Below are 20,710 nucleotides of genomic sequence, written 5' to 3'. Positions count from 1 at the left end.
TTAACCAAATTAACTGTCTTATACAAACTTCACCATTTTTCCACTAATGTAATTTTTTAAAGGATCCAAATAAAAATCCCACATTGCTTTTAGATATTTGTCCCTGAACTCCTACGATCTGTGATAGTTTCTCAGATTTTCCTTGTTTTTCATGACCTTGATAGCTTTAAGATTACTGATCAGTTCTTTTTTTGCATATCCATCAATTAAATTCAAAGATATCTGGTATCCTTTTATTATTAGATTCAGATCTTACTTTCTTGGAAAGAGAACTATAAAAATGATGCAAAGTCCTTCTCAGTGCTCCATATAATTGCTTCATTATGTTGCTATGTATGTATTACTACGTGTGACATTGACCTTGATTACCTAATCAAGGTGGTCTCTGGTGATCATTTCTGCTATGAAATTATGATCATTTCTCTTTTTAAAAAAATATTTATTTATTTATTTTTAGTTGTAGTTGGACACAATTCCTTTATTTTATTTATTTATATGTGGTGCTGAGGATCAAATCCAGGGCCTCACACATACTAGGCTAGCACTCTACCACTCAACCACAACCCCAGCCCAATCATTTCTCTTTTAGTGAGAACATATCTCAAGGGAGAAACATTAAGACTATGGAAATATCATCTTAAATCCTTGTCCACTGATTCTAGTACCCATTGGTGAATCATGTGTGCAATAATAACCACTGTGGTATTTTCCTACTGGAGATTTCTATTTACTTCTTAACATATTTATTAATTATAATTCCACTACACAGAAGGGCTGTCACATTTTGTAAATATACTTCATGAATTATTTATTTATATTAGCAAAAGATCATGAATATTTATTTTATTTTTAGTTTAATTCAATATTTATTTATTTTATTATTTATTTTGCTGCTCAAGGCTTTTCTGTTAGAAGTTCTTTAGTTTGGCTTCTCTGTTTTACAACAACTGCCTCCCATATTTTTTGAAAACATTCATTATTCTGGTTCCATAAGTTCCTCTTGGTTTTTCCTACTCTTGTCCTAGATGAATCTGGTTCCTTTTATGTACGAATAGTGCCTAGAAACAAAGATCTGTGCACTTAGGTATGCTAATTACTACTGAAGAGTCATTTGTTCTAGGGCCTCGCAGCAGACAACACTGGAAAATATTTGGACATTAGCTCATATGTAAAACACATCTATTTTTATATATCTCTTTGTTTAGACATATAATTAGTTTTTATTGGTATCTCAGATTCTAATTCAACAGCAGAGAGATCAATTTAGTCTTTATTTCTAACAGCATTTTTCCAAAATGAACCTGATTTTTATTATCTATAGCATATTTATTATTTGCTTAAACCTATATACATACATTAGTTTCAGAATGTCTTATTAATACTCCTATGAGACATACATTTACTGACCAGAAAACAGCACTTGTGCAGAGTTCTTTTTTTTCTTTATCTTTATAGCAACCAATCATCTTGCTGTTTTCCAAAGTTACTTAGATTAGTTCTTTTTTCACCCTCACCTTCAGTATGGTTATGGTATTCCTTTTTATTACAGGTAGCTTCACTTGTTTGTGTTTGTGTATCATATTAAGATTTCTCTTGATTCTGATTGGTCTTAACAGTTCATTTATGAATGGCTGTATTTCTTGATCAAAATTTTCTGTTGATTAATCCTGTAACAGACAGCAGCACACACATAGTAGATGACCTCATAATATTAGCTGTCAGTGATTTTAAGGATGTGCCAAATAAATTTATCCTGATATTTAAATTAGAAAAAAATGCCTTTTATATTCCATGGTTGCTTTGTTTATTAAGTGTCTCATATTTATTCACATTTTCTACATATTAAATCACATACAGAAGTTGAAATTTTCACATTGCTACACATACCAGGGTTTATCCTGATCACATGCATTGGGTTTAATTCTTGAAAGCAAGGAATTTAATATCTCCATATGACCATTAAAACCAGCTGAGGCATCCGATTTGTCATGATGTTGATGATGGGCCCTTTATTGCTTCTGTCTTTTTTTTTTTTATTATTGTTGCCAAGTAACTGGAAAACTCATGCAGCATTGCTGAGGATAAGACCTTTCCCTATTAAGAAGAAAAAGATGACAACCTGCTGTGTGAACAATAGGGAAACTACCCTTATCATTCTCGGCACAAACGCTTCATCACTAGGGGTGCATCTTTACAAAAAAATCTCTTTGAAATTTTTCTGTAAAATATTCTGTTCCTGTTCACTGACATGAAACTTTTAGAGCTTTTAAAGAAAAAATAATATGCTAACTGGCAGGAGAAAAAATGGAGATAAAATCCAAAAATGTATTATACATCTGTTTTTACCAAATAGTTGGTATCTAAAGATTTTTCACATTAGGAGAGATGGAAGGAGTTATTACTATCACATGACATCTTGCCCTACTTAATTCCAGCAGAAGAAGCCTCCTCCCACTGTGTTTTAGAGAAGGATAAAGAGTTTCAAGTCAGATCAAAGGCCAAGTTGTGATTACTGTGAAAAGAAGAGAAGAGGATTGCATACTCAGTTTTAGCTATCTATCCTCTCAAGATATAATGTCCCATTTGAAATATTTGCTGCATGAATGTCAAAAAAGTATCAGATGGAAAAACAGTACCAGTGGCTCAGTTCTATGAAAAATAGCCTTTAAAAACAGAGGTCCATGGAAGTATAGATACTAGCTCTTTCAAAACATGTCTTCTCAGTGTTTCACAGCAATTTCTCCAAGAACAAAATCAGTAACCAAAACTTTAATCTTACATTTAGTCCATTTTTATGAGTAAGAATTAATTTTTCATATAACATAGAGCTACAAGAAAGTTATACTTTTTGATTTATCACTATGACTTGGATTATTGTTAATAATGACAGATAATCTTGATGTATTATTTAATGGACCACTTCATGTGTATGTTTTTCTATATTAATAAACAAAGTATATTATAGGAATTGTAGTTGTGCAACAAAGCCTCAGTGTGTTGCTCTTTCAAACATTCAACCTTAAATATTTCTATATATTTAAACAATACTGACATCTTGTCATTGAGCTGTTTGATTTCCTTATGTATTTTGGATATTAGTCCCTTATCAGAATATTTGTATGGTTCACAAATATTTACTCTTATTCTGTAAATTGTTCCTTCATTCTCTTGTTTCCCTTGCTCTGCAGAAGCTTTTTAGTTTATTGTGATCTAAATTGTCTAAAATCAATTTTGTTTCCTGTGCTTTGGTTTCATATCCAAAAACTCTTTGCCAAGACCAATGCCAACAATCTTTCCCCCGAGTTTTCTTCCAATAGCTTTATAGCAAGTCATATGTTTAAATATTTAATCCATTTTGAATTGACTTTTGTATATGGGGTGATGTATGGGCCCAATTTCATTCTTCTTCATATAGGTACCCAGTTTTCCCCTGTTGTAGGTTCTAGGCACATTAATTGAAGATCAGCTCACTGTAACTGCATAGATTTATCTCTGGGCCCTCTACTCTATTCCATTGGTTTATATGTCTGATTTTTGTCCCCATATAATATTGTTTTGATTACTATAGCTTTATTGTAAATTTTGATATCAAATAGTATGATGACTTCAACTTTATTCTTTTTGCTCAACATTGCTTGGCTATTCAGGGTCTTTTGTTTTTAACCCAATTTTAAAATGAGCAAAGTATATGGAAAGATGTTTCTAAAAAATTCATATGAAAGGAAAACAAGTATATGAAAAAATGCTTAGCATCTCTGTTCATCAGGGAAATGTAAATGAAAACCACAATCAGTTTATATCTAACATCTGTTAAGATGGCTATTTATAAAAAAAATAACAAGTGTTGGTGACAATGTAGAGAAAAGGAAAGTCTCATACACTATTGGTAGGAATGTGAATTAGTGCAGCCTTTATGGAAAACAGTGATGAGGTTCCTTGAAACTAGTAAAAATGGAACCACCTTATGATCCAGCAATTCTACTTCTGGGTATATATATCCAAAGAAATTGAAATTGGTATTTTGAAGAGATATCTATACTCCAATGTTCATTGCAGTATTATAACAGCTAAGCTATGAAATCAACTTAAATGTCCATGAAGAAATGAACTGATAAAAAAATGCAGTACATACATAATGAAATACTAGTTAGCCTTAAAAAAGGAAATTTTATTTGTGACAGTATTGATGAATGCAGAGGATATTATGCTAAGTGAAATAAGCCAGGAATAGAAGAACAAATACTGCATGATCTCCTTTATGTGTGAAATTGAAAAAAGTTGAGCTCACAGAAACAGAAAGGTGATTAAGGTGATTATCAGTGCCCGAGAAGGGAAGGCTAGAGGAGATGTTGGTTAAAAAATAGAAAATATTAACTAGACTGGATAAATAAGTTCAGGCAACCTGTTGAAAAACATTGTGGGTATAGTTAATAATAATGTATTGTATACTTGAATATCACTAAGAGTATATTAGAAAGTTGTCACTATAATAAACAAGCTTATAAGGTAAATGGTACGTTAATTAGCTTCATTTAGTCATTTCACAAAGTGTGCGTATATCAAAACATCATGTTGTATAACACAAATACACACAATTTTTATTCATCATTTAAAACAAAAATATTGACGGCTTTTTCCAGTAATAGGTAAAATTCTGTCTTTTAAATCGTTCTAAAAAGCAGTTGAATATGAAGAAATGACAGCATTGAATAAGAATACTTTAGAACTCTGAGTAATTTAAGTATTGTTGTTTCTGTACAAATTCCTAAATTTTGATAAAACAAATGCTATTCCATAGAGAAAATAGAGGATGCTTTTCCCAGTTTGTTTATCCCCAATTGTCCTATTACTAAAACACTATAAATAAATTACTCTGATTTATTAAATAATTTCATTATTGATGTTCTTGTTAAATGCCAATGCCACAGAAACAGCAATTAATTCCTAATTGCAAGGAAAAGCTTTTGTTTCCTTGACACAATATAATTTCCAGTTAGGGACTACAAAGCCAAAACATTTTATTTCATTCCTTAAAATACTATAAAGACCGGCTGATATAAAAATAATATATGCAAATAATATGAGAAACTCAAACACATAGTGGACACGGGTTCAGGTAATTAGAATGCCTGGTGTGGCATGTCCATTTTGGTCACCTTGAAAGAAATACTACAACCAGGCATTGTGGTTCAAACCTGTAATTCCTGCTCCACAGGAAACTCAATCAGTAGGATCGCAAGTTTGAGGCCAGCCTGGGCAATTTAGTAAGACCCTATCTGAAAATAAAAAAAAAAAAAGAGCTGGAGATGTAGCTCAGTGATAAAGCACCATAGGGTTCAATCCTCAGTACTGGGGTGAGGACGGGCAAACTACTCTATATGACAATCAGTGGATTCACTTACAAAACAAGCATTTATTGAATATTAAATAGAAACCATTAAATTCTTCTAAATGTTTGCAGATGTCAGAATTAGCTTTTGATATGCCAGTGGTCACATGTCATTTTCATGTTTGTTCATTTGTCCTAAATGATGTGCCTTAACAGTGGTAGAGGTTTTTCCTTAAGTTGTATTTTGCTATTGAATAAAGGGTAACCTATTGCAGGAATTGTCATTATTCACACTAAGAATCCAGTAGAGTTTCTGCATTCATGTGTAGTTTTATCAGACACTTTAATAAGTATGTGATACAGTATTTCCAAATATCAACCAAATCTTATGTTTAAAGTATGATGAATACAAATTAACTCCTTCAGAGTATTTAAGTATTACTTAAATCACATATAAGCATATAAACCACATATAAATATATGTAAGATGAATATCTTTGAAGAGTTGTTACTTCAAACGTGCAAAAATAAAAGAAATCCCCAGCATTAAGACCAATAACAGACGGATGTGGTGGTACACACCTGTAATCCCAGTGGCTCAGGAGGTAGAGGCAGGAGAATCATGAGTTCCTCAGCAAAGCCAGCCTCAGCAAAAAGTGAGGCGCTAAACAACTCAGTGAGACCCTGTCTCTAAGAAAAATATTAAAAATAGGACTGGGATGTGGCTCACTGGGTAGAGTGCCCCTGAGTTCAATCCTTGGTATCTACCCCCTAGAAAAAGACCAATAACAAAATATATTCAAGTTATGTGTTCAGGGACACCACAATGAATAAGATTATAGTTATCTCTGAGCTAACATTTTTTTCTCCAAGTTTAGGTCTCAAACCCAGAACTACAAGGTAAATTCTTCCTCATTAAAAGGTTATCTGTCAGATTTATTTAATTTTTTTTTAAATGATGTGCCTTAACAATGATAGAGGTTTTTCCTTAAGCTGTATTTTGCTATTGAATAAAGGGTAACCTATTACAGGAATTGTCATTACTCACACTAAGAATCCAGTAGAGTTTATGCAAGTTTTTGTTGTATTTACCTATTATATAATTTTCCTCCATGGAAGAGGGTCAGTGCATTTCATTATCTAACAACAAAAAGGAATTTAGTGATCTATTAAATTACAGATTCTAGTTAATAATAATGTATTATACTTCAAAACTGCTAAGACAATAGATTTTAAATGTTCTCATTAAAAAATGAATAGGTGGGCTGGGGATGTGGCTCAAGCGGTATCCCGCTCGCCTGGCATGCCTGTGGCCTGGCTTTGATCCTCAGCACCGCATACAAACAAAGATGTTGTGTCTGCTGAAAACTAAAAAAATAAATATTAAAAAATTCTCTCTCTCTCTCTCTCTCTCTCTCTCTCTCTCTCTCTCTCTGTCTCTCCTCTCTCTTTTAAAAAAATGAATAGGTGAGGTAGTAGGTTAATTATCTTGATTTACATCATAGTCTAGCTTATAAATATATAAAATTATTATTTGTCAACTAAAAATAAAATAAATAAAAACTGAAGTGTTTAAAATGATTTAGAAAAGAGTTAGGGATTCCAGGACTGGTGAGAATTTTTGCTCTAGTATCTACTATACTGAAAGGATTAAAAAAAAAATTGAAATGTAAAGGATAAGGTTTGTCCTGAAAAGTTTTTAAGTTGCATTCGGAACCTGAAATTCATGTGGCAGTAAAACAATTCCCGGAACTGCCCATTAGATGTGTGTCGAAAATCTCCTCTGACCACCTAGTTGCTCAATGAGAACAACCCCCTTTCCTCAGAAACCATGCAGTCCTGCACATACACACCTCAGGCTTAAACCATCAGTTTAAATATATACCCATCTTAGTACTGACCAATCACCCCCACCCGATCTGTTCCCGCCAGTGAATGTGCTAATCATGTTTTAGAGTTGTTATTTGATTTTCCCGCGGTATGTGATGATTTGCTAAAGGATGCTATGATGCATGTAAAGTCCCTGCCCCCTCCAAAGAATGTATATAAGCTCTGCTCAAGTTGTTCCCAGGGCTCTTTGTTCTTTGCTCCTCTGAAGTGAGCTCTGAGCCCCAGCATGCTGGACCCCCAATAAACCCTTTGCTGTTGTATGAGACATCTCTTGGTGGTCTTTTCCTCCGACGTTTGCCCGACCTTTACAATACTACTGAATTTTAGGTTAAATACTAAGATTTATTAATTGTATTTTGTTAATGATTCAGTAAGCAGATGTTGACTCATTCACATAAGGATAGATCATATACAAAGAGGAAGAGTCAATTCAAGTGTAAAGATTTAATTTAGAATATTAAGATATGAAGTAAAAGAAGTCCTTTTACTGAGCTAAAATTCATTTCCAAAACAACTATACATTAGATATCACTGTTACTTGAGATTGCATATAGATTCTGTTGACATTGTTCTCAATATCTTAGTGTTTAAAATGATATCTACATTGTTAAGAATGAAGTGTAGGATTCATAAGTTTAGAAATGAACATATACACATACTTGGTACATTGATTTATGATGTTTTTTGGCAGCCAAGAAAGAGAAAACACAATTCAAACTGACCTAAATAATTCTTAAAAATTTATTTACTCCCATAACTGACCGAGAAGTTTTAGGTCAGGTTTCAGGTTGGGGATAAGTCAATAACTTTTGCCTAATTTTCTTGAAATTATTTTGACTTTACCCTTGCTCCTTTTCGCTAGCTGATATCAAGATGGCTTCAGCAGTTATGTCCCCCACAAGAGCATGTAACAATTTTGCAGAGAAAAAGAAAGAATTCTTGCATTACTGCACTCTGAGAAATCTTTATCCCCACGCCCCAATAATCCATTTATGCCACTTGCCCAGTTTTTTTTTCCAGTATCTAGGAAATAGTATGTACTAATTAGCTTAAGCCAGTCAAGCTCACACCACTGAGATATGTGGAACCAGATTCCCCTGAGGCAGATTGAATGAGAATATTAAATATTTGAACTAAATCAAGATTCCATAAGGATTCACAAAGAGGGAGGGAATGGATGTTGTGAGCCCTTCAACAATGCTTATTATAATTGTATACCACCGAATATCCTACTAGATTGAGAATATTTAAATTTTTGATGGACCAATATCTATAGTAACTCGAGTGATAAAATTATATTTTTCATGTTGTCTATCTTATGGCTAGGGTGAATGTCTGTATACATCTCATTTTATTACTATTTCATATCTTTAAAAATGAAAAATTCACTGAATCAAAAAGAAAGGAAATATTTAATTAGAAATAAAATGAGTTCTAAATCTTGCATGAATATATTCTGTGCAGGGAATTCTTGATGATTTCCTGTATTATGAGAGATAATATCAAGCCCAATTATTTCAAGTCAGGCTAAATCTTTCTACATTGAAAGTGGTGAGATAAAAGCACTTCAATTTATAGGTATTTTACCTAGAGCATATGCCTAGACTTTGAAATATCTTAAATGAAAGTCATTTTTCATTATGCATTAAACTTCTACAAAGTTTTTCACATGGGGCTTCTAAATTTGGTTTGTCTTTACAGGGTTAGTACATTTAAAAAAATAGTTATGTCACATGTTTCTTTGATGTCACATCCGTTCCTTTTTTTTTATGTTTTGTATCATACTGGGACTGACCCCAGGAGAAATATTTCTCCTAGATTGTCAGCTCAATTGTCTTCAGCTGTAGTCTGCCAATGGGAAACACTATTAGAACACAGTTATTTTCACGGCCTGTCAACAAGGCAGGTTCAGCAACAGCTGCTTTTGTTTTATGGCTCCATGTCCCACAAGAGTTGATTCTAACTTCCTCCAGGATACTGTGATTTTAGGGTATTTGCAACTTCAAATCCTTACTTTATCCCTTCAGAATTTCTGAGATAACGTGTGTTAGCTTTGTGTTACTATGACAAATACCGAAGAGAAATATACTTAAAGGAAGAAAGATTTATTTTTTCTTACAGTTTCACAGGTTTCAGTCTATGGTAACTTGGCCCCATCACTTTGGGCCTGTGGTGATGAGACTAAACATCATGGAGGGAGTATGTGGTTCATGTGGTGAAGCAAAGATGCTCATTTTAGGGTAACCATGAAGGAGAGAGAGAAGAGAGAGGACATAGAAAGAAGAAAAGGGATGGGGGGACAAACTACACCCTTCAAGGGCATGTTCCCAATGACCTACTTTCTCTAATTCGGCCCCACCTCCTGAAGTTTCCACTGCTTTCTAATAGCACATTAAGCTGTGAATTCATAAGTCTATTCATGAAGTCAGACCCCCTCATGATCCAACCACCTCCCAAAGGCCTCATCTCTGAACACAACTGCATGGGTTTTTTAGGGGGAAATCCAAACCATAGCAGATGATGTAGATGGACATAATACCTTAATTTTGTTTATTTAGTGTTATGTGGTGTTGAACCTAGTACCTCACACATGCTAGGCAAGCGCTCTACCACTGAGCTACAACCCCAGCCCCCTATATTCCCTATTTTTAAGTATTCTGAAGAGTTTCTCTTTCCAGAGAAGAATACAACTAATACATATTTACAATTATTTTTATTGAATTTTCCTGTACTTAAAACTCTGAAATCTGGGACTGGGGCTGTGGCTCATTGGTAGAATGCTTGCCTGGCATATATGAGGCACTGGGTTCAATTCTCAGCACCACATGTAATTAAAATGAATAAAAAAAGGTCCATCAAAAACTAATAAAATTTTTAAACAAGCAAACAAACAATAACAACAAAAAAACTTCTCTTTTTTCTGTCTTAATATTACCACACTTGAAACTGCTCTGGCAACATCATTTAGTGGCATAAATATTGCCAAATCCAATCCTCATTTTTAGTTTTCTGGATATTTCTTCATTCTTTGACTTTGTTAACTGCTATTTTTCTTAAACTATTCACTTCCTTTATTTTTACCATTCTAATCTTCATTATTTCTTCTTCTCTGGTCATTTAATTTTTTTCATGCTGAACCTTTTAAAACAATGTTTTCTCTCATTTCATTTTTAATGCTCTAATTGGAAAATTTGACTAATCTTAAGATTTTTTAAAAAATATTTCCTTGTTTTAGTTGTATATGGACATGATACCTTTTTAATTTATTCATTTATTTTTATGTGGTGCTGAAATTGAACCCAGTGCCTCCCACGTGCTAGGTGAGTGCTCTACCACTGAGCTACAACCCCAGCCCTAATCTTAAGTTTTTAAGTACCATATAAAAGCTGATGATTCCAAAATATCTATTTCTCCATCACTAAATATATATATATATATATATATATATATATATATATATATATATATATATATATATATATACACACACACTTTCTAAGCATTTAGGAACTTGACATATAGTTGTCATATAGGAATTTGTCATATAGTTCCAAAATTTAACTTGACACCTTCCACTTTCAAGAAACAAGATATACCAAACAAATAAACTACAATAATCCTGCCCATTTTCTATTGATTATCATGTAGTTCTCATTGTAATCCACCTAACATCCAAGAAACTGTGGACTTTATTGATGGCTGTGTCTGTAATGATTTTTTTTTTTCATGTCATTCATGCCTGTGTGTGGTCAACTCCTACTTCTATAAGGTATTTCATAAATGCCTGATTGACTTGAAGGCTAAATCATTAAGAGGGTTACAGCTTTCTATCTGTCCTTCTTCTTGAATTACTGGTTGTAGGGAAAACCAGATGCCATATCACGGAGACATTCAAGCAACCTTATAAAAATGTTCATTGGCAAGGACATTATTTCTCCTGCCACAGCAAACAAGGAACTTAGGTCTCTTGCCAGCCTCCATGTGAGTGAGTTACCCAGATAGCAGATCCTCCAACCATTATCAGGCCAGCTAACATGCAACACTAGCTGACATTAACATATAAGAATACCTGAGCCAGAACCATCCAGGTAAGCTGCCCCAGAATCCAAGCCCATGGAAACTGTGTGAGATAATAAATATTTATTATTGTTTGCAGCTGCAGAGGTAATTTATTATGATAACAAATACAACTACTCTGTTTCTCTTACTTCCTGTGAATCACCATATTCTGCCAATTTTATTGCTCAAACATTTCTGGAATCTACCCTTTCATTTTCAAATGCCGTTGTTCTATTTAAGTTCTTCTCAACTCTAGCTTGCATTATTATTTCAGCGACCCTCAAAATGATCTCTTTTTTATTGTGAGGTTTTTCAAATCCATTCCCCCAACCCTACTCGCAAAGTGGTTTATATGAAATTAAAATTACCTATGCCTCATATACTTAAAAAACTTTTAATTATTATTTTTCTTCAACAAAATATAATACTTGTCTTACCATGATGTAAAATGTTTTAGATAAACTGAAACCTTTTCATTATTTCTTCTTTCCAGTTTTATTTCTTACTACTGCTCACCACTCTTTTTGTGCAATTGAATTATTGGACTGCTTTTGGACCTCGATAGCAAGCAACTTCATATCTCTTTATCATTTGTCCTAAGTTTCCTTTTCGTAGAAAACCTGTCTTTTCCTTACTCTTTCATTATTGAATTTTGAGACCTAAATCAGGAGCCATTTCCTCTAGATAGACTTCCATAACTCTTGGGAGTTCAGATTAAATATCCTTCTGTTGTTAACCTATATGAGGATTTGCATTCTTCTACCATATCATAATAAAATTCTTAGGCATCCATTTACCCCACTACTCTGTGTGGAAGAACAAAGCTTCACATTGGTTTTAAATTGGCTCCATGATTTATTTTACTTGTAGTCTGCAAATCTGTGAATGCAAGAGACAGACCTAGAGGTTTTCTGAATAGCAGAAGTTGAGAGAATGAGAAGAATATAGACAGACTTGGATATGGGAATATTTGTAGATCAAAATAATATAAGGCAAATGAGTTATTTTTCTTGCTAAGTAAACAATTTACATTTCTAAAAGAAACATTGTAAAATATAAGTAAATAAATGTAACAAATATAATTTGCAAGACTGTATGGATAAACCATAACATAATTTATAACTCTGACTTTTTAATATTTAGTTTTTAGTTGTAGTTGGACACAATACCTTTATTTTATTTATTTATTTTTATGTGGTGCTAAGGATTGAACCCAGGGCCTCACATGTGCTAGGCGAATGCTCTACTGCTGCACCACAACCCCAGCTCCTAACTTCTTTTTACTACTTATCTTTTTTAAAAAAATATTTTATTAGTTGTTGATGAACCTTTATTTATTTATATGTGGTGCTGAGAATTGAACCCAATGCCTCACGCATGCTAGGCAAGCGCTCTACCACTGAGCCACAACCCCAGCCTCTTGTGGTCTTTTAAAAAAAGTCTTTGTATATACTTAATGTGTATAATATGATATTTTCATATACATATAGTTAGTAAAATGGTCACTTCAGTCATAAAAATTAATATAGCCATCATCCTATATATTTTTGTGGCAAGAGTACCTAAAATCTACTCTTCTAGCAAAAAACCCTGAATTTGTAGAATAAGAATTTGAAACTAGGTAGTCTGTTTCTAGAACCTAGAATTTTAATCATTAATTACACTGAATTTTAATTAAAATTTTGTTTTGAGATAATTATATATTCACATGCAGGTATAACAAACAATACAGAGAGACCTGGTGTATACTTTATCATGTTTCCCCAATGATGACATCTTGTAAAATGTTAGTACTATATATCTGTCAAACAAGATATCAGTATTAACTCAGTGAAGATATATTGTTTCATCACCATCAGGATCCTTTGTATTGCCTTTATACCAAGTATACCTCATTCCTGGCCCCTGAAAATTATTAGTCTGGTTGCCAATTCTCTAACATCTTATATCAAGAAAGTTATTATACCAAAATGCCATGGTAGGAATTGTACCATAGTTTGTTTAGCCTTTCATCCCTTGAGGGATATTTTGTTGTTTTCAATTTGGACTAATAAAATAAAGCCACTAGAATCAGTCTATTAGCATAAAACTTTGGATGTGAACATGAATTTTTATTTGTATGAGATAAATTCCCATGAGTGCATAATTAGTTTTACAAGAATCATTTATTTTTTACTGTTGAACTTTGTGAGTTTATATGTTATATATACTAGTTCCTTGTTGGATAGCTTTTCATCCTCTTAACAGGATCTTTTGCAGAGAAAAGTTTTTATTTTTATGAGGTCCAATTTATCAATATTTCCTCTTAAGAATCATACTTTTGGTCGAAGGTCTAAGAACTTTTCACATAACCCAGTACCCAAAGATTTTCCTGTATGTTATTTCAAAAGTTTTAAAATTTTACCTTTAACATTTAAGTTAATTCTTAAATAAGAAGTGAAGTTTAGGTCAAGATTTTTTTTCTTTAATGTAGGGATGTCCAGTTGATTTTTTTTTAAACATAGCATGTCCAATTGCTATGGCAGTGTGTGTTGAAAAGGTTATACTTTTTCCATTGAATTAGTTTTGCACCTTTGTCAAAAATTAGTAGGGCACATTGTGAAGGTCTGCCTCTGGGTCTTCATTCTGTTCCTCCACCAACACTACATTGTCATTATTATCATAGTTATGTAGTAAACCTTAATATTGGGTAAAAATATTTTTCCCACTTTATTCTTTTGGAAGATTGTTTTAGCTATTACAGGCTTGTGCCATGCCATATAAATTTTAGAATAAGCTTTTTCTATGTCTACAAAAAACTGCTGAAATTTTCAAAGTAATTAAGGCAAACCTACAGATCTATAGACCAATTTGGGAGGAACTCATATCTTCACTATTTTAAGTTTTCCAATGCATTTACACAGTGTATTTCTGGATTTATTTAGGACTTTTCTGGTTTGTGTCATCAGTATTTGTAAGATATTATGAATATTTTGTGGAGATGATGATCATCATTCCTCTCTGCCTTATCTGAATCACTTCAAAATCCAGGTTACTGATCACTCTGTTCTTGCCATATTACATAATAGCTGTAGTAGCACTCACTTAGCTAATTATTGATGAGCCTCAAAATTGTAACACATTTCATAATTCTTACATAAAGTTTCTTTAAAAGGAATATACACATTTATTTTAACAGTCACACATGTGGGCAAGCATAGTTCACTAAAAAGTCTGCAAATACCTATCAGTGGAATTATGGACATTAAGAAACATACAAATACTCTTCCATTCATTCAGCTATGACTACTAGATAAACAGAGATATAAAATTCATTGTACGCATACTGACCCCCTATTTGTTAATTTCTTCTCTTATTATTGACATTTAGGTAGTTGCAATTTTTTTTTTTTTTTGTAGTTTGGTGGTAGAGCACTTCCCTAACATGTGCAAGGCCCTGAGTTCAATACTTCATATCAATATAAAAAAGGTTTAAAAATCCCCAACTTTTCTTAATTTTATTTACAGAGTCTCATGAAGTTGCTTAGGGCCCCACTAAGTTGCTGAGACTGGCTTTGAACTTGCACTCCTCCAGCTTTAGCCTCCCAAACTATTGGGATTACACGTGTGTGCCACCATGCCTGGCTTCAAATTTTTACTCTTATGAGAAATTGTCAATAAATATAATCATGTACATCTCCTTTTCATGATAGAAGGAATCCTTCTAAGTACTCAGATTATGACATTTTCAATAACCAGTCATTGCCAAAAAGTACCTCAATGGACAAAATAATTACATCGATATGCATATTTATTGACATTCTATGAATGATCTTAACCTACATGAGGCTTTTCACATTTTTTAGTTTTTGCCAGAACTTCAGAAGGATATGAAATAGTATCTAGTTGTATAATGTGCACTTTCCAATTTTTTAATAAAAATGCTTATTTTATATTAAATTAAAATTTCACATTCTGTGAAGTTCTTTTCTATATCCTAATTGCTTTTTTTTAAAGTTAATTATATTATAGGTGTTATTTGCTTTGATACCCCTAAGAGAAGTATTGCAGATACTATCTTTTAAATATGATATAAAATTTTATGGATTCTGCTAAAACTAGCATTTTTTTCAACATTATATATTTGAGGTTCATCTATTTTGATACATATGGCTCAATTACATATTTCATATTTTTTAACCTTTTTTATTTTGGTATGAAGTATTGAACTCAGGTATGAAGTCTTGTACATGCTAGAGAAATGCTCTGCCACCAAACTACAACCCCAGCCCACTGTTTCACATTATATAAAAATAATACCTTTTATATCCAGTAATCTATTAATAGACATTTACATTAAATTGTTTCTGACTAGTTCCTTACAAACAATGCTCTAATAAACATGTTTCCTCATGTGTCCTTGGGAAAATTTGTAAGAGCTCCCGAAGGAGACAAATATTAACCTATGGCCTGTAGGCATTATGACAGGGAGAATATTAAGATGTCTCCTCAGTTTCCCATTCCCTGGAGTATATATACCTCCCAGTTACTCAATCAAACACTAATTTACATATTGCTGTGAACAGATGTTACAGATGTCATTAAGTCCCCAAATCAGTTGACCAAGTGCTCTCTTGAAAATCAGTCAATTGAGTGTGTTGTAATTGACTGTGGTCCCTACAATTTCTACTCCTATGAAAATAATTGTAGATTTTGATCCTTCTTACCCTCACCTTTGCTAAAAAAGTTCTAACTTGTGTATAGGCCTCTAAATCTTCTTTACTAGTAATGCAGAATGGATTTTGTCTGATTGCTGCTATTACAAGTTCTCCTACATTATTTTTGTGTTTTCTGAATTTCCATATAGCATCTCATTCCTGTTGTAAATAGGATATGGTTCTGAGTATTGTATTATTACAGAAAAAAATTCCATTTGTTTTATCTCTGTCTTTTACACCATATGTCATCTATTTTTAAACCAGCTTTTTAAACAAAAACTAGTATATTTTTAGAAATACAGAAATAAAATGATTTTGAGATTAGTTCACTATATATCTTTATTTATTTATTTGTCATTGTTCTGATGATTGAACCTATGGCACTTTACTACTGAGTCACATTCTCAGTTCTATATATACACACACATATATGGAACATATACACACACATATATTTTTAAGACATGGTCTCATTAAGTTGCTGAGGCTGGCCTTGAACTTGTGATCTTCCTGCCTCAATTTCCCAAACCACTGGGATTTCAGGCATGCACTACAGCCCTCAGTTCACTACACATAGTTCCTATTGTTACTAAAATGACACAGTACACAATGATCTGCATCATAATAATTGTCTTCTCTGAATAGCAGCATATGTGTCCTAACGAATGTTGGAAACAGGATTTGATCCAACCTTCATGGGTACATTAAGTTTAAACATTTTTAAGAAAGACCTGAAATTCTTCTGTAAAGTAATTATTCTATTCCACAGGAGGTCTGCAGGCTACCAATCTGCTGATGCCATATCTATAGTGATTCCTTAGAAGTTCCAGCACATTTTGCAAGTACTCAACACAAATTTCAATGGGTGGCAGAAAAGAGCCTTTGCCATCATTGCCATTAAGGGTGTGGGGCAAAGATATGCTCATATGGTGTTGAGGAAAGCAGATATTGTCCGTACCAAGGGGCTGGAGAACTCACTGAGAACGAAGTTGAACATGTAATTATAATTATGCAGAATCCATGAAACTACAAGATCCCAGACTGGTTCTTGAAAATATGTAAGTATGTAAAGAAGGAAAAATACATCCAGGTTCCAGCCAGGGGTCTAAACAACAAGCTTGGGGAAGACCTAGAGCAACTAGAAGATTAGGGCCCAGAGTGGGCTATGCCACTTCTGGGACTTCATGTCTGAGGCCAGCATACCAAGAACACTGGGCACTGTGGCTATACTGTGGATGTGTCCAAAAAGAAATGAGTCAGTAGGCTTTTTCTGTTAATAAACAGTTTATTTACTAAAAAAAAAAAAAAAAAAAGATTCATCTTGGAATTCCTCATCCTCTTCCTCTTTCTTTTTTCATCTCTCTCTCTTTTTGCCCTCACCTTCTACTTCTTCTTATATGTCAATTATTAATTTTTCAAATACACAAAATGAGTCATTTGTAAACTTGGGAGATATATATATCTACATTATAGTCAGCCAAGCACAGAAGCCTCCTTTCAATAGCTTTTGGTATTGATCTTATTTATTGGGAATGAGATGAATAAATTTGCCTAAGAGCTAATGAGAAACATGGGAGGAAAGGGTTGAAACACTTGTAACATCCCATTGGAGTTCAAACATTATTAGAAATTCAGTGCTAATTTGTGTTGATTTTAGATAAGATCTGCTGACACAAAAGGTCAGCAAGCACACCCACATATGTGTCATTAAAAATGGGTGAAAGACTTGGAGATCCGGACTCTGTATTATAAGAACTAAAGAAGCAGAAGTAAGGTTCTTGTTGACATAAACATTTGAGGTTGTAGCATTTGATTTGATTCCAAGTTCAAGGAGGTCACATGTGCTTCATAAATTTTAAATAAAGCAACATATATGAATTATATCTATGGCTCTGACTAGAAGTCAGTTAGTTATTTATCCTAAATTACTCCTCCAACCACACCAGGGGAAAATTTTTCTTTCATTTGATCGATTACAATCTGTGGATTTGTTTTGGGCTTCTATTCACTGCAAAGCACAAACTCCCAAATGATTGACTCCCCGCCCCCACCCTTCCATCTTTAAAGAGTCTTCTTATCATTATAATAAAAGATCTTCTATGCAAATTAAAACTACACTGAGATTTCATCTCACTCCAGTCAGAATGTCAATGATCAAGTGTTGGAATAAGTTTCAGTCACAGCTAGCAGCTACTAGCAGCTTGGAAGTGCTTGAAATATCCACCTTCCTTCAGGCCTGACAGGAGTGCCTGTAGGATGGGGTGAAACCACATCCTCAGCACTTGTGGTTAGCATTACCAAACTGCCCAGCCAAGAAACAGAGTCAGGGGCTTCAGGGCATGAAACCCCTGACTCAGTAAGGGCTAAAGACCCTTCCAGATTGCTTTCTGCCAAGACAGCAATATTTAGAGTTTCCTCACAGTGTGGTTACATTAGGCAGAAGATGATTGGCTTATGGATATTGTCTTGCTTATGTATGATTGACAGGCACGCCCCACTCAAATCCTATAACTGTTGTGTGCATTCTAAAAATAAACTGAGCTACTGGACTACAACCTGAGGCAGGTCTCCAGCCAGTTCTCTCAACAGCTTCCGGAGTCTGTGTTGATTTTGCGTCTCTACCCCCCCCCTGCCCCGCCCCTCGACAAGGTAGCCAAGTGACCATTGATCACGAAGGGACTAGGAACACTTTCAATCAAGAATACAAGTAACAATAAATGTGGGGAAAAGGATATACTGATATGTTGCTGGTGGAACTGCAAATTATTGTAACCACTCTGGAAAGCAGTATGAAGATTCCTCAAAAACTAGGAATGAAATCACCATTTGGCCCAGTTATACCACTCTTCAGTGTATATACAAAGGAATTGAACTTAGCATACTACAGTGACACAGCCACATCACTGTTTATAGCAGCTTACGTCACAATAGCTAAGCTATGGAACCAACCTAGGTGCCCTTAAAAATGAATGAATAAAGAAAATGTGGTATATATAGAGAACAGAATATTACTTAGCCATAAAAAAACAATGACTATGACATTTTCCAGTAAATGGATGGATCTGGAGACTATCATGCTAAGTGAAATAAGCCAATTCCAAAAAAAAACAAAAACAAAAAAACAAAGGTTGAATGTTCTCTCTGATACATGGATGCTAACACACAAAAAGGGTGTTGGGGAGGAGAAGAATAAAAGTTCAGTGGATTAGACAAAGGGGAATGAAGGAAAGGGAGCAGGATAGGAATAGGAAAATCAGTGGAATGTATTTGATAAAACTTTCTTATGTACATATATGAATACACCACAATCAATCTCCACATCCTGTACTGAGATCCTAATTAGAATAAGACATAACCCATGTTTGTATAATATGTCAAAATATACTCTACTGTCATGTATATCTAAAAAGAACAAATAAAAATTTTTAAAAGCTCTTCTATAAAACTGCAGTAATTCAAATAGCTTTATAACTTAGAACTATTTTCTGTGTTCTCTATATACTCCCTGAGGGTCACCCCAACATTGATTTATCCAAATAGGTAGTGTCTTCCAAGAGCATTAAAATAAATTAATTCTTAATCCAGAATTTGGGGATTCTATTCCATCATCGATGTACTTTATTGGGTTGGAATTATTGTAAAAATATTTATATATTTATATTTCTGAATTCATGGAAAATTATAAAATATTAACTCTGTTAGAAATACTTCATTTTCTGACATTGTTTATTAACAGACCATCTGTGTATCATAGTAGTGCACTTAATCAAGGCAATCAAACCTTTTTAATATAAACAAATAGAGAAAGTAATTAGGCCAAGCTCTTTTGCTCAGTTTTTCTTCAATCATTTCAAAATACTTATTTATGGAGATCCTTACTGGCTTAGTTTCCTTATGTTGCTATAACTAAATACTATAGACTAGGTAATTTGCAAATCATAGAAAGTATTTCTTGTAGTTCTGGAATCTGAAAATATCCATCCATTCAATATCTATGCATTCTCTGGCAGATTTGATGTCCTGTGAGATTTCACTCTGTACTTCCAAGATGAAGCCTATTACTGTGTCCTCTGGTGGGGAAGAACACTGTCTTCACATGGCAGAAGGAACAAAGGGAATAAAAGGGATGGATTTTCTCCTTGTTAAGTTTGTTTTAGAAGGGCAACAATCTCATTTAGAAGGGCAACAATCCCATCTACAAGGACTGAGTTCTGATGGCCTAATCATCTCTACATGTTTATATTGTTGCACTGGGGATTACACCTCAACACGAATTTGGGCAGGGGACACAAACATTTAAACCAAAGCATTCTACTTACATATGTTTACAACATCATCAATTAAAAAACTTAGAGCTATTTTTGAAATGGAACTTATATAAAAATTTCCCCAAGTTTTCTTAATATTTGTCTTTTATATAGTTAAGATATATTTTCTTGACATGCATTTTATTTTAAATATCATACTTTCACAATTTGGTCTATAATGCACAATTCCTAGAGAACTCCCTCAAAATTTAAAAACTGATTTTATTTGAGCTCATCATATTTTCATAATCCCTACCTACCTTGCAAAACTCTGCATTCTAGGTTTCGATTTTAAAACATCACAGCACAATTTTAAAGTGATATTCCTCAACATACCATACAGTCAAAATCTCTTTTGCTTTTATTATGGGTATTTTCCTATCTCATATTTTCTTTGGTATAGAGAGAAACAAATAATTTGAAATCTA

General features: G+C 33.4%; 1 long non-coding RNA gene and 1 pseudogene across 1 annotated transcript in view; one reads left to right on the top strand and one right to left on the bottom strand.

Annotated features, from left to right (window-relative positions):
• LOC144371646 (uncharacterized) overlaps positions 1 to 20,710 on the bottom strand; it is a 217,573-nt gene that overhangs the window by 112,576 nt on the left and 84,287 nt on the right. The gene's annotated exons all lie outside the window — the stretch shown is intronic.
• On the top strand, positions 16,641 to 17,230 carry LOC120890590 (small ribosomal subunit protein uS13 pseudogene; annotated as a pseudogene).

Source organism: Ictidomys tridecemlineatus, chromosome X (genome assembly GCF_052094955.1).
Source record: "Ictidomys tridecemlineatus isolate mIctTri1 chromosome X, mIctTri1.hap1, whole genome shotgun sequence".
Taxonomy (NCBI): Eukaryota; Metazoa; Chordata; class Mammalia; order Rodentia; family Sciuridae; genus Ictidomys; species Ictidomys tridecemlineatus.
Note: the sequence above shows the minus strand (reverse complement) of the source record. Positions and strands in the feature narration are given on the sequence as shown.